At 43.1% G+C, this 14,937-nt stretch overlaps 1 protein-coding gene across 18 annotated transcripts in view; it reads right to left on the bottom strand.

Moving 5' to 3' along the window:
• LOC139755660 (FMRFamide receptor-like) overlaps window positions 1–14,937 on the bottom strand; it is a 786,605-nt gene that overhangs the window by 87,321 nt on the left and 684,347 nt on the right. For 11 of the 18 annotated variants that reach the window (XM_071674296.1, XM_071674299.1, XM_071674293.1 and 8 more), the window contains one exon: window positions 2,764–2,819. The exons of the other annotated variants lie outside the window; for them this stretch is intronic. The gene's annotated coding sequence lies outside the window, so the exon portion shown is untranslated. The remainder of the gene's footprint in view (window positions 1–2,763; window positions 2,820–14,937) is intronic. 18 annotated transcript variants of the gene reach the window in all.

Below are 14,937 nucleotides of genomic sequence, written 5' to 3'. Positions count from 1 at the left end.
AATGTTTGAGGAGTTCTTCTCCCTCTGGTCGTTGACAGACGAGGAGCCTATATTATAGACATCTTTCGATGGCTTCGGAGATCTTTTACCTCCACAGCTCGGTCTGAAACCTTTCCTTACTTTAAGATGGTTTGGAAGTCTTCTACCCCACGGTTCAGTCTGGAACTTTACCTTACTTTACAATTGTTTTGAAGATCTACTCTTACAGCTTACTCTGGGACCTTACCTTACTTTGTATATAATTTACGATTATTTCAGAGGTTGTTTATTCGTACAGCCCAACATGGGACGTTGCCATACTTTATATATGTATATATATATATATATATATATATATATATATATATATATATATATATATATATATATATATATATATTTTTTGCTTTGTCGCTGTCTCCCGCGTTTGCGAGGTAGCGCAAGGAAACAGACGAAAGAAATGGCCCAAACCACCCCCATACACATGTATATACATACGTCCACACACGCAAAATATACATACCTACACAGCTTTCCATGGTTTACCCCAGACGCTTCACATGCCCCGATTCAATCCACTGACAGCACGTCAACCCCGGTATACCACATCGCTCCAATTCACTCTATTCCTTGCCCTCCTTTCACCCTCCTGCATGTTCAGGCCCCGATCACACAAAATCTTTTTCACTCCATCTTTCCACCTCCAATTTGGTCTCCCTCTTCTCCTCGTTCCCTCCACCTCCGACACATATATCCTCTTGGTCAATCTTTCCTCACTCATTCTCTCCATGTGCCCAAACCATTTCAAAACACCCTCTTCTGCTCTCTCAACCACGCTCTTTTTATTTCCACACATCTCTCTTACCCTTACGTTACTTACTCGATCAAACCACCTCACACCACACATTGTCCTCAAACATCTCATTTCCAGCACATCCATCCTCCTGCGCACAACTCTATCCATAGCCCACGCCTCGCAACCATACAACATTGTTGGAAGCACTATTCCTTCAAACATACCCATTTTTGCTTTCCGAGATAATGTTCTCGACTTTCACACATTCTTCAAGGCTCCCAGGATATATATATATATATATATATATATATATATATATATATATATATATATATATATATATATATATATATATATCCGAATTGTGGTCTATATTTCTCTCACTACCTATCATCCGTTTGGCTCTATTCTTTGCGTCTCTCTGTCTGATTTTCATCCATATTTTTCTGGCACGGGTAAAATCAAGTTCCACTCATAGCCATCTCAGATGAATGGGAAAATGAAAAGCAGTATATAAGTAAAAAAAAAAAGAGGAAAAGGCAGTATGAGCTCCCTATGTTTTTGCAGACCCAACTCTTAAGGATATGGGGAAAGAAGAACACGAAAGAAGGCAGAGAATTCCAGGAGGAGGTATCATAACGGTCACTCATCGTGTGGCTGGTCTCAGCACAGAAACTATAGGATGCAGCTGCCAAGTTGTGTGCCATGGGACCGGGCCTTATTGACTGGGATACTCACAGAAAGCTCACTGGAGTAGCGGCCGAAAAAATACCTGAGATAGAGAGAGAAGGAGGCAGCAACAAGTGAACGTGAAACATAATCATCATCCATACAGTGCAGGCTAATGCAAGACTTTCAAGCAGTGACCACAATTAACACCTAAATAGTGAAGGCTGACGCAAGACTTCCAATCAGCGACCAGAATTAACACCCTTACAATGAAGGTTAATGCACGACTTTCAGTCAGTGACCGACCTGGTCTTAAGTTGGCAGGGAGCACCTGTTACTGACGCACAGCCTTTGGACGTATATAGACCACTGCCAAACCTGAGACACTCGCCGCCTCTGTCCTCCCCCCCGCCAGGATTCTGGCACTGATCGACGTTGGTGTTCAGATCAGCAAGTCGACGACCAAATTCATTTGGTTTCTCCACTTCCTGAAAACTATTAGTTTTTGCGGTTTTGATCACTTTACCAGATTCTCTCTGTGCCCTCCTGCTTACTTCTCTATCCCTATATTTTTTTTGTCTCTATCTTTGACAAGTTCTGTTTCCCTTTCTCACCCTTTCCCTTTCTTCTTCTGTCATGAACATCTTTTATTACCATCTATATCCTTCCCTTGTTTCCTACCTATCTTCCTCCCCTTCTTTCTCACTTATCTTTTACTTTTCCAGCAATCACTCCATCCCTCCTCGTCATCGTCGTTTTCATCCTTCTTTCAGTCCCTCTTCATCTCTGTCTTTTAAGATTTCACTCAAACACAATTCCATCGTGTACAAACATGACGAGACATCCCAACTCGTGTTCCGAACCTATGACGGCGTTTAGGCGATAGAGTCGCCAGCAATGGTGTTCTTTCCCTTATTCTAACGCTGGCTCAAGGTACCGCTAAAGAGGAACCAAGAACTGGCAGTCTACACATCCTCTAAGGAGATGGGAAACTCATGCCTGGGTACAAGGGAGGTTGAGCCACTACTTCCTCTCTCTCTCAGCAAAACAATCAGGTAGTCATAAAATTCCCCTCTAACGAGTGTAAACGCACTTACAAAAACACATCAAAGACTTTGAAAAAGCCTTTAGGTACGTTTTGAATCTTTATAAACCTCTGTCGATGTCAACAGGTCATGCATGGGTGACTTTATCACCTCTGCAACAACCACAACAGCTGCTACCACTCACAGCAGCAAATATGAGGCTAAAACCATGACAAAAGACCACTTACTGTACACAGAACGTAATGATAGACCAAGCAGTAACGTATTACTCACCGTACACAGAGCCAGAGTAGATGATCTAGAATGTTGGTTGGGGCACGGCTGCTTACCTGTGGCCGAAGAAAAACCATGGTTTTAGAACAATATTTGAGGTTAAATTATCAATAAAAATTCTAATGTGAAATCTGATTTCAAAGTTCGAATCCTGGAACCCCTGGCGGAGTGAGAAAGACTAAGAGCAAGGTGGAAATCCTATAGTAGAATTTAAGATAGGAAATAAATGCAATGCGAGTTACTTTTTTTCGAATTCATATAATGTATAAGACAATATGGTAGATCTGTACTTGTGTGCGAGACATGGCTCACAGATGAATATCACACACACACACACACACACACACACACACACACACACACACAGGTCTTGATTTTACATAGAACTGTTTTCCGCTATTTTCTCTTGAGCAAAGGAAGGTTTCCCATATGGGGGTGAAGTATTCATTCCAGTAGATGGATGTGCGGGTCTAGGATGGAGCTGAGTACATGGGGATACATGGAACCGATGGAGACATACTTTTGCCCGCACCATTTTGGTTATAGTATATATATATATATATATATATATATATATATATATATATTTTTTTTTTTTTTTTTTTTTAATACTTTGTCGCTGTCTCCCGCGTTTGCGAGGTAGCGCAAGGAAACAGACGAAAGAAATGGCCCAACCCCCCCCATACACATGTACATACACACGTCCACACACGGAAATATACATACCTACACAGCTTTCCATGGTTTACCCCGGACGCTTCACATGCCTTGATTCAATCCACTGACAGCACGTCAACCCCTGTATACCACATCGCTCCAATTCACTCTATTCCTTGCCCTCCTTTCACCCTCCTGCATGTTCAGGCCCCGATCACACAAAATCCTTTTCACTCCATCTTTCCACCTCCAATTTGGTCTCCCTCTTCTCCTCGTTCCCTCCACCTCCGACACATATATCCTCTTGGTCAATCTTTCCTCACTCATTCTCTCCATGTGCCCAAACCATTTCAAAACACCCTCTTCTGCTCTCTCAACCACGCTCTTTTTATTTCCACACATCTCTCTTACCCTTACGTTACTTACTCGATCAAACCACCTCACACCACACATTGTCCTCAAACATCTCATTTCCAGCACATCCATCCTCCTGCGCACAACTCTATCCATAGCCCACGCCTCGCAACCATACAACATTGTTGGAACTACTATTCCTTCAAACATACCCATTTTTGCTTTCCGGGATAATGTTCTCGACTTCCACACATTTTTCAAGGCTCCCAAAATTTTCGCCCCCTCCCCCACCCTATGATCCACTTCCGCTTCCATGGTTCCATTCGCTGACAGATCCACTCCCAGATATCTAAAACACTTCACTTCCTCCAGTTTTTCACCATTCAAACTCACCTCCCAATTGACTTGACCCTCAACCCTACTGTACCTAATAACCTTGCTCTTATTCACATTTACTCTTAACTTTCTTCTTCCACACACTTTACCAAACTCCGTCACCAGCTTCTGCAGTTTCTCACATGAATCCGCCACCAGCGCTGTATCATCAGCGAACAACAACTGACTCACTTCCCAAGCTCTCTCATCCCCAACAGACTTCATACTTGCCCCTCTTTCCAAGACTCTTGCATTTACCTCCCTAACAACCCCATCCATAAACAAATTAAACAACCATGGAGACATCACACACCCCTGCCGCAAACCTACATTCACTGAGAACCAATCACTTTCCTCTCTTCCTACACGTACACATGCCTTACATCCTCGATAAAAACTTTTCACTGCTTCTAACAACTTGCCTCCCACACCATATATTCTTAATACCTTCCACAGTGCATCTCTATCAACTCTATCATATGCCTTCTCCAGATCCATAAATGCTACACACAAATCCATTTGCTTTTCTAAGTATTTCTCACATACATTCTTCAAAGCAAACACCTGATCCACACAGCCTCTACCACTTCTGAAACCACACTGCTCTTCCCCAATCTGATGCTCTGTACATGCCTTCACCCTCTCAATCAATACCCTCCCATATAATTTACCAGGAATACTCAACAAACTTATACCTCTGTAATTTGAGCACTCACTCTTATCCCCTTTGCCTTTGTACAATGGCACTATGCACGCATTCCGCCAATCCTCAGGCACCTCACCATGAGTCATACATACATTAAATAACCTTACCAACCAGTCAACAATACAGTCACCCCCTTTTTTAATAAATTCCACTGCAATACCATCCAAACCTGCTGCCTTGCCGGCTTTCATCTTCCGCAAAGCTTTTACTACCTCTTCTCTGTTTACCAAATCATTTTCCCTAACCCTCTCACTTTGCACACCACCTCGACCCAAACACCCTATATCTGCCACTCTGTCATCAGACACATTCAACAAACCTTCAAAATACTCATTCCATCTCCTTCTCACATCACCACTACTTGTTATCACCTCCCCATTTACGCCCTTCACTGAAGTTCCCATTTGCTCCCTTGTCTTACGCACCCTATTTACCTCCTTCCAGAACATCTTTTTATTCTCCCTAAAATTTACTGATAGTCTCTCACCCCAACTCTCATTTGCCCTTTTTTTCACCTCTTGCACCTTTCTCTTGACCTCCTGTCTCTTTCTTTTATACTTCTCCCACTCAATTGCATTTTTTCCCTGCAAAAATCGTCCAAATGCCTCTCTCTTCTCTTTCACTAATACTCTTACTTCTTCATCCCACCACTCACTACCCTTTCTAAACAGCCCACCTCCCACTCTTCTCATGCCACAAGCATCTTTTGCGCAATCCATCACTGATTCCCTAAATACATCCCATTCCTCCCCCACTCCCCTTACTTCCATTGTTCTCACCTTTTTCCATTCTGTACACAGTCTCTCCTGATACTTCTTCACACAGGTCTCCTTCCCAAGCTCACTTACTCTCACCACCTTCTATATATATATATATATATATATATATATATATATATATATATATATATATATATATATGAATATGTACATGTGTAAATATGTTCCTGTATGTGTATGTAAATGTATGTCTATGTGCAATTATGGGCGTTTCTATATATATATATATATATATATATATATATATATATATATATATATATTTTTTTTTTTTTTTTTATAATACTTTGTCGCTGTCTCCCGCGTTTGCGAGGTAGCGCAAGGAAACAGACGAAAGAAATGGCCCCACCCCCCCCCCCCCCATACACATGTATATACATACGTCCACACACGCAAATATACATACCTACACAGCTTTCCATGGTTTACCCCAGACGCTTCACATGCCCTGCTTCAATCCACTGACAGCACGTCAACCCCGGTATACCACATCGCTCCAATTCACTCTATTCCTTGCCCTCCTTTCACCCTCCTGCATGTTCAGGCCCCGATCACACAAAATCTTTTTCACTCCATCTTTCCACCTCCAATTTGGTCTCCCTCTTCTCCTTCTTCCCTCCACCTCCGACACATATATCCTCTTGGTCAATCTTTCCTCACTCATCCTCCCCATGTGCCCAAACCACTTCAAAACACCCTCTTCTGCTCTCTCAACCACGCTCTTTTTATTTCCACACATCTCTCTTACCCTTACGTTACTCACTCGATCAAACCACCTCACACCACACATTGTCCTCAAACATCTCATTTCCAGCACATCCATCCTCCTGCGCACAACTCTATCCATAGCCCACGCCTCGCAACCATACAACATTGTTGGAACCACTATTCCTTCAAACATACCCATTTTTGCTTTCCGAGATAATGTTCTCGACTTCCACACATTCTTCAAGGCCCCCAGGATTTTCGCCCCCTCCCCCACCCTATGATCCACTTCCGCTTCCATGGTTCCGTCCGCTGCCAGATCCACTCCCAGATATCTAAAACACTTTACTTCCTCCAGTTTTTCTCCATTCAAACTCACCTCCCAATTGACTTGACCCTCAACCCTACTGTACCTAATAACCTTGCTCTTATTCACATTTACTCTTAACTTTCTTCTTCCACACACTTTTCCAAACTCAGTCACCAGCTTCTGCAGTTTCTCACATGAATCAGCCACCAGCGCTGTATCATCAGCGAACAACAACTGACTCACTTCCCAAGCTCTCTCATCCCCAACAGACTTCATACTTGCCCCTCTTTCCAAAACTCTTGCATTTACCTCCCTAACAACCCTATCCATAAACAAATTAAACAACCATGGAGACATCACACACCCCTGCCGCAAACCTACATTCACTGAGAACCAATCACTTTCCTCTCTTCCTACACGCACACATGCCTTACATCCTCGATAAAAACTTTTCACTGCTTCTAACAACTTTCCTCCCACACCATATATTCTTAATACCTTCCACAGAGCATCTCTATCAACTCTATCATATGCCTTCTCCAGATTCATAAATGCTACACACAAATCCATTTGCTTTTCTAAGTATTTCTCACATACATTCTTCAAAGCAAACACCTGATCCTGATATATATATATATATATATATATATATATATATATATATATATATATATATATATATATATATATATATATATATATATTATCCCCGGGGATAGGGGAGAAAGAACACTTCCCACGCATTCCTCACGTGTCGTAGAAGGCGACTAAAGGGAACGGGAGCGAGGGGCTAGAAACCCTCCCCTCCTAGTATTTTAACTTTCTAAAAGGGGAAACAGAAGGAGTCACGCGGGGAGTGCTCATCCTCCTCGAAGGCTCAGATTGGGGTGTCTAAATGTGTATGGACGTAACCAAGATGAGAAAAAAGGAGAGATAGGTAGCATGTTTGAGGAAAGGAACCTGGATGTTTTGGCTATGAGTGAAACGAAGCCCAAGGGTAAAGGGGAAGAGTGGTTTGGGAATGTCTTGGGAGTAAAGTCAGGGATTAGTGAGAAGACAAGAGCAAGGGAAGGAGTAGCACTACTCCTGAAACAGGAGTGGTGGGAGTATGTGATACAGTGTAAGAAAGTAAATTCTCGATTAATATGGGTAAAACTGAAAGTTGATGGAGAGAGATGGGTGATTATTGGTGCATGTGCACCTGGGCATGAGAAGAAAGATCATGAGAGGCAAGTGTTTTGGGAGCAGCTGAATGAGTGTGTTAGTGGTTTTGATGCACAAGACCGGGTTATAGTGATGGGTGATTTGAATGCAAAGGTGAGTAATGTGGCAGTTGAGGGAATAATTGGTATACTTGGGGTGTTCAGTGTTGTAAGTGGAAATGGTGAAGAGCTTGTAGATCTATGTGCTGAAAAAGGACTGGTAATTGGGAATACCTGGGTTAAAAAGCGAGATATACGTAAGTATACGTATGTAAGTAGGAGAGATGGCCAGAGAGCGTTATTGGATTACGTGTTAACTGATAGGCGCGAGAGAGAGACTTTTGGATGTTAATGTGCTGAGAGGTGCAACTGGAAGGATGTCTGATCATTATCTTGTGGAGGCGAAGGTGAAGATTTGAAGGGGTTTTCAGAAAAAAAAGAGAGAATGTTGGGGCGAAGAGAGTGGTGAGAGTAAGTGAGCTTGGAAAGGAGACTTGTGTGAGGAAGTACCATGAGAGACTGAGTACAGAATGGAAAAAAGTGAGAACAAAGGACGTAAGGGGAGTGGGGGAGGAATGGGATGTATTTAGGGAAGCAGTGATGGCTTGCGCAAAAGATGCTTGTGGCATGAGAAGCGTGGGAGGTGGGTTGATCAGAAAGGGTAGTGAGTGGTGGGATGAAGAAGTAAGATTATTATTGAAAGAGAAGAGAGAGGCATTTGGACGATTTTTGCAGGGAAAAAATGCAAATGAGTGGGAGATGTATAAAAGAAAGAGGCAGGAGGTCAAGAGAAAGGTGCAAGAGGTGAAAAAGAGGGCAAATGAGAGTTGGGGTGAGAGACTATCAGTAAATTTTAGGGAGAATAAAAAGATGTTTTGGAAGGAGGTAAATAAAGTGCGTAAGAAAATGAAGCAAATGGGAACTTCAGTGAAGGGGGCTAATGGGGAGGTGATAACAAGTAGTGGTGATGTGAGAAGGAGATGGAGTGAGTATTTTGAAGGTTTGTTGAATGTGTTTGATGATAGAGTGGCAGATATAGGGCGTTTTGGTCGAGGTGGTGTGCAAAGTGAGAGGGTTAGGGAAAATGATTTGGTAAACAGAGAAGAGGTAATAAAAGCTTTGCGGAAGATGAAAGCCGGCAAGGCAGCAGGTTTGGATGGTATTGCAGTGGAATTTATTAAAAAAGGGGGTGACTGTATTGTTGACTGGTTGGTAAGGTTATTCAATGTATGTATGACTCATGGTGAAGTGCCTGAGGATTGGCGGAATGCTTGCATAGTGCCATTGTACAAAGGCAAAGGGGATAAGAGTGAGTGCTCAAATTACAGAGGTATAAGTTTGTTGAGTATTCCTGGTAAATTATATGGGAGGGTATTAATTGAGAGAATGAAGGCATGTACAGAGCATCAGACTGGGGAAGAGCAGTGTGGTTTCAGAAGTGGTAGAGGCTGTGTGGATCAGGTGTTTGCTTTGAAGAATGTATGTGAGAAATACTTAGAAAAGCAAATGGATTTGTATGTAGCATTTATGGATCTGGAGAAGGCATATGATAGAGTTGATAGAGATGCTCTCTGGAATGTATCAAGAATATATGGTGTGGGAGGTAAGTTGTTAGAAGCAGTGTAAAGTTTTTATCGAGGATGTAAGGCATGTGTACGTGTAGGAAGAGAGGAAAGTGATTGGTTCTCAGTGAATGTAGGTTTGCGGCAGGGGTGTGTGATGTCTCCATGGTTGTTTAATTTGTTTATGGATGGGGTTGTTAGGGAGGTGAATGCAAGAGTTTTGGAAAGAGGGGCAAGTATGAAGTCTGTTGGGGATGAGAGAGCTTGGGAAGTGAGTCAGTTGTTGTTCGCTGATGATACAGCGCTGGTGGCTTATTCATGTGAGAAACTGCAGAAGCTGGTGACTGAGTTTGGTAAAGTGTGTGAAAGAAGAAAGTTAAGAGTAAATGTGAATACGAGCAAGGTTATTAGGTACAGTAGGGTTGAGGGTCAAGTCAATTGGGAGGAAAGTTTGAATGGAGAAAAACTGGAGGAAGTAAAGTGTTTTAGATATCTGGGAGTGGATCTGGTAGCGGATGAAACCATGGAAGCGGAAGTGAATCATAGGGTGGGGGAGGGGGCGAAAATCCTGGGAGTCTTGAAGAATGTGTGGAAGTCGAGAACATTATCTCGGAAAGCAAAAATGGGTATGTTTGAAGGAATAGTGGTTCCAACAATGTTGTATGGTTGCGAGGCGTGGGCTATGGATAGAGTTGTGCGCAGGAGGGTGGATGTGCTGGAAATGAGATGTTTGAGGACAATGTGTGGTGTGCGGTGGTTTGATCGAGCAAGTAACGTAAGGGTAAGAGAGATGTGTGGAAATAAAAAGAGCGTGGTTGAGAGAGCAGAAGAGGGTGTTTTGAAATGGTTTGGGCACATGGAGAGAATGAGTGAGGAAAGATTGACCAAGAGGATATATGTGTCGGAGGTGGAGGGAATGAGGAGAAGTGGGAGACCAAATTGAAGGTGGAAAGATGGAGTGAAAAAGATTTTGAGTGATCGGGGCCTGAACATTCAGGAGGGTGAAAGGCGGGCAAGGAATAGAGTGAATTGGATCGATGTGGTATACCGTGGTCGACGTGATGTCAATGGATTGAAACAGGGCATGTGAAGCGTCTGGGGGTAAGCCATGGAAAGTTCTGTGGGGCCTGGATGTGGAAAGGGAGCTGTGGTTTCGGTGCATTATTACATGACAGCTAGAGACTTAGTGTGAACGAATGGGGCCTTTGTTGTCTTTTCCTAGCGCTACCTCGCACACATGAGGGGGGAGGGGGTTGTTATTCCATGTGTGGCGAGGTGGCGATGGGAATAAATAAAGGCAGAAAGTATGAATTATGTACAGGTGTATATATGTATATGTCTGTGTGTGTATATATATGTGTACATTGAAATGTATAGGTATGTATATTTGCGTGTGTGGACGTGTATGTATATACATGTGTATGTGGGACCTGTAACATTTCCCTAACCGATAAACCCTAAATGAACTGGAGCAGTTTAATAAAGCCACCGATGCCTCGTCCAATGCGTTTCCAGGATGCCCCTTCCAGGACTGGCAACAGATCAACCGACGAGGTTAATGCGCGGTGTCTGGAAACTATTAGGAGGCTGGTGGAACTTACAATGCAGCTGGATTACAATGGTAGTCTTTTCCAGACCCCCAGCAAGCTCTGGTCTAGTAGTTTCCAGATCCGTGGCAATATTATCATTCTAGGATTCCATCTCACTTCTGGAATAGGTAGGGGGGGGGGGGGGGGCGATAGAGGACTCGGGGCTGGTGGGTGGGCTAAATCCCAAATAGAGTTGCTCGGTTGCGGTGGAATATACATGAGATCTGGAACACGGGGGTAATTCTAAAAGAGCTGAGGTCAGAATAGCATTCGAAGTACTCCATAAAACATTAGACTAGAATGGTATGATACAGGTGTTTAGAATACATCACAGCGTTATCAATGGAACCTGAAACAAGTGCATCAGATCTGATAAAACTGCATACAAACTGGGTCAAGTCCAGAACCAAGAAAAAGTTCTGAAGGACTGAAAATTTTGTTAGATTCTAAACACAGGCTGTTCTGTTTAGGGTTGATAAGTTCCTCGGCAGGGGAAACTTTGTCGGTTCTTCTATTTTTTGCAAACGCTGAGTGCTCATGATGCGTTAGCGTCTTACCATCCTTCACAAGATACATGAAATATGGAGGGAGTAATTCTGTCTCTAGGTCCATAGGCACTAAAACGAGTCTTGGTTATCCACAGAAGGTATATAATGTGCATCTCTCATGATGGCTTCGGAGGACCTCTACCTCTACAGATGGGTCTGGGACCTTAACTTACTTCAAGTATACCTTAAGATGACTTTGGTGGTCTTCTACCAACACATCTAGGTTTGGGACCTTACTATATGTCCCTCCTGCTCCCACAGCTCAGTCTAGGATCTCACTTTGTTTCATGTATCCATTACTATGGTTTCGGAGGCTCTTCTACCAAAATAAATGGGTCTTGAACCTAAGCTTAAGTATATACCTTACAATAGTTTTGTAGGTCCTCCTACCCACAGAGTTCAGCCTAAGACCGAGCTGTGCTGTTGTTGCACTATTGCTCAGTTAAGTTGTTTGAGGCTGAGGACCGTAGGTCAATGTTCTGCCTGGTCTCACACATTTTGCAGGTACTTGTTCCTTAACACGTCTGATTCTATCAGTATTACTCAATAAATATTCATTTCATGCATTATGAAACCTCTTGACTTTAAGGAAAAGTAACTATGGCACTGAAGACTATAGATATATTTGGTTCTAGTGTCCAATATGAGAGTGGTTTAGTGTCCAGTACGAGAGTGGTTTTCTGTCCAGTATGACTGGCGTCAACAAAAATGAATTCAAAGATCAGCAAATTTCACCTTAATATCAATGTCACCAACGATGAAATGAAGTAATTGTTTATTCATTCCTAAAATATCAAAATTCAGATTTATTCAAACATGCATACTTAAGGCACTGTCAAACGAACCTTAAAACAAAAATACCAGTCAATTACACCTTGGGTTATCATAATCCTGGTTAGTTGGGGCGTGTGTTATGGACATCCGTTGATATTAGACTTACCGCTAGATCAAAAACTTTGGTTGCTTTTTATATTAATCGAGGTGATAGTGTAAAAATCATGTAGAGTAGTACGTCCATCAGCTACATAATTAGATGGCCGGTCTCCATGGGTAAACTGATAAAACGAACTTCATCTGTCTCGACAAGCCGAGAGAGATGAGGTCGAACTGACCTATGGAGAGCTACGTTTGGGGAGTTCGACCCAAATTTTTGACTGAGCCAAGTAAGACGTCACAGCGTCAGGCAACATGGATTAAAAGGTGTTCTTCACGGAAACAATACCTCTCTGATCGCATAACGTAGCTTTCATGATACGCTCAAGTTAAACAATCCAATGGCAAAGACGATATTGCTGAACATACAAAAGAGCGACGTATCATGGAGAACTTTCTGTGGCTTCAGAATGATGCTTCCGTGAACTACTCTTGAGCTAATTTCTTTGTAATATACCTGATGCGAGAGGCAGCCTCTCTACTGCACATATATATACAGAGAAGGCGCTGGGTGAAGAGGATTCTTGAAAACGACACCTAGCAGCAATCCTTGAGGAGGGGAGGTTGAGGAGAACTGGAATATCTCAGTTAAGTGGTTCTCACAAAGAGTTTAGTGAGCTATCCCCCCCCCCCCTCCTTTCCTGTCCATCAAGGATATCGTCGTGAGCTGCTTGTTCAGGATCTGTGAGAGGTGGGTAGGTGGAAGCTGTTACCCTGAGGCCCAGCGCTCCGGCTTTATGATCTGGTGGTTGCTTGTTTATACTTAGGCTTGGGCTCAATGCTGGGTTCCTGTTTACGTTGGGGCCCCCTGCAAGAGTTTATAATCCTGGAGGTTGGTGAAGTGGTTTATTGCTTCGTCAGGATCTGTTGCAATAGTGTCAGAGCCTTCTGCAGAAGTGAATACTTAGGTCAAGGGCCTACTTATTGTACTTATTGGTCAGGTCAGGGTTTAGTACATCAGTGTATGGTCAGATCAGGGCTTCCTATATGAGCTAAGCTTTATGGCCAGGGTCCGCTGCCAAAGGCTTACCCTCGACACAATCATTTCTATTTTTGTCCCAACACAGTGATCATATTTCTCGTTTTCCTGATACCTGTTACAGTTCCTTGTATCAATGTGTTGCCTCCTGGATATATCTAAGTTTTATGGGTGGGCATGTCAAAGAACTCCGTGTTGACGGCAGGATCTGCTGTACGAATAGGGGTCAAAGATAGGGTCGACCAGATGAGATTATACTTATAATAAGGCCTGTTGCACGGGATGATGGCTCATTGTAAGGTCTGACATGAGTGATGTAGCTGAAGTTCATTCGAGTGTGCCCTGATAATATGACAATGTTCACATTTGTAACGAAAATGACGAGAACACACACACACAAACACACACACACACACACACACACACACACACACACACACACACGCAATGAGCTTCCGAGGTGTAGTGGTTAGCGTTGCGAGCCACCACCGTAAAGGACTTGGGTTCGAATCTCGGACGGGGTAGTCGGCTCATAGCCAACCCGCCTGTCCATTTTCCTTTTTGGGTTCCGTCAATGAAGTGTACCTGGCATAAGCTGAAGTGGGTATGTGTGTGCGTGCATATATGGAGTTAAAACATGAAATATACTATGCATGGTTAAGTGATGGGGCAACATGAGTATAAAACTCTTTCCCTTAATACACAACAAGTTATCACATACACATACACTCTCACATACAAAGAGGACTCGAGTCCAGGAACGGTAAGGTTTGTGTTCTTAAACCAACACAAAACATTTTTCGTATTTCATGCCACAATAACATCTTTATTTCCCATGCACAAAAAATCTTATCATTTCACAGGAGAGAAAAATTGTAAATGATGTTATGGACATTAATTTCTGTCCATGAGCGACAACAATGTAACCATTAACGAGATTACGAAGGGTTAAGTTGTCTTTATGTGCATGGGTGGGTCTGTGGCAGGTGATTTATTGGCATCTGGGTATCAGTAATTGTGGAGATGGTGAGGGTGTTGGTGGGGATTGTAATGATGTTAGTGACGGTGGCATGCCTGCTTCTGGTGTTGGTGGTGATCGTAATGATGTTGGTGACGGTGGCATGCCTGCTGGTGTTGGTGGGGATTCTAATGACGTTGGTGACGGTGGCATGCATGCCTGCTGGTGTTGGTGGTGATTGTAATGATGCTGGTGACGGTGGCATGCATGCCTGCTGGTGTTGGTGGTGATTGTAATGATGCTGGTGACGGTGGCATGCATGCCTGCTGGTGTTGGTGGTGATTGTAATGATGTTGGTGACGGTGGCATGCATGCCTGCTGGCGTTGGTGATGGTGGTGACGATGGTATCACTGGTTGACCGTCAAACAGGACTGTGGCCACCATGCTCGACTCGATGGCGGGACCTTTTTCACTCATGTGACATCTTCCAGAATTTGTCAACGCGGCTTGTCCTTA

This window comes from Panulirus ornatus, chromosome 19, assembly GCF_036320965.1.
Source record: "Panulirus ornatus isolate Po-2019 chromosome 19, ASM3632096v1, whole genome shotgun sequence".
NCBI classification, from domain to species: domain Eukaryota; kingdom Metazoa; phylum Arthropoda; class Malacostraca; order Decapoda; family Palinuridae; genus Panulirus; species Panulirus ornatus.
Note: the sequence above shows the minus strand (reverse complement) of the source record. Positions and strands in the feature narration are given on the sequence as shown.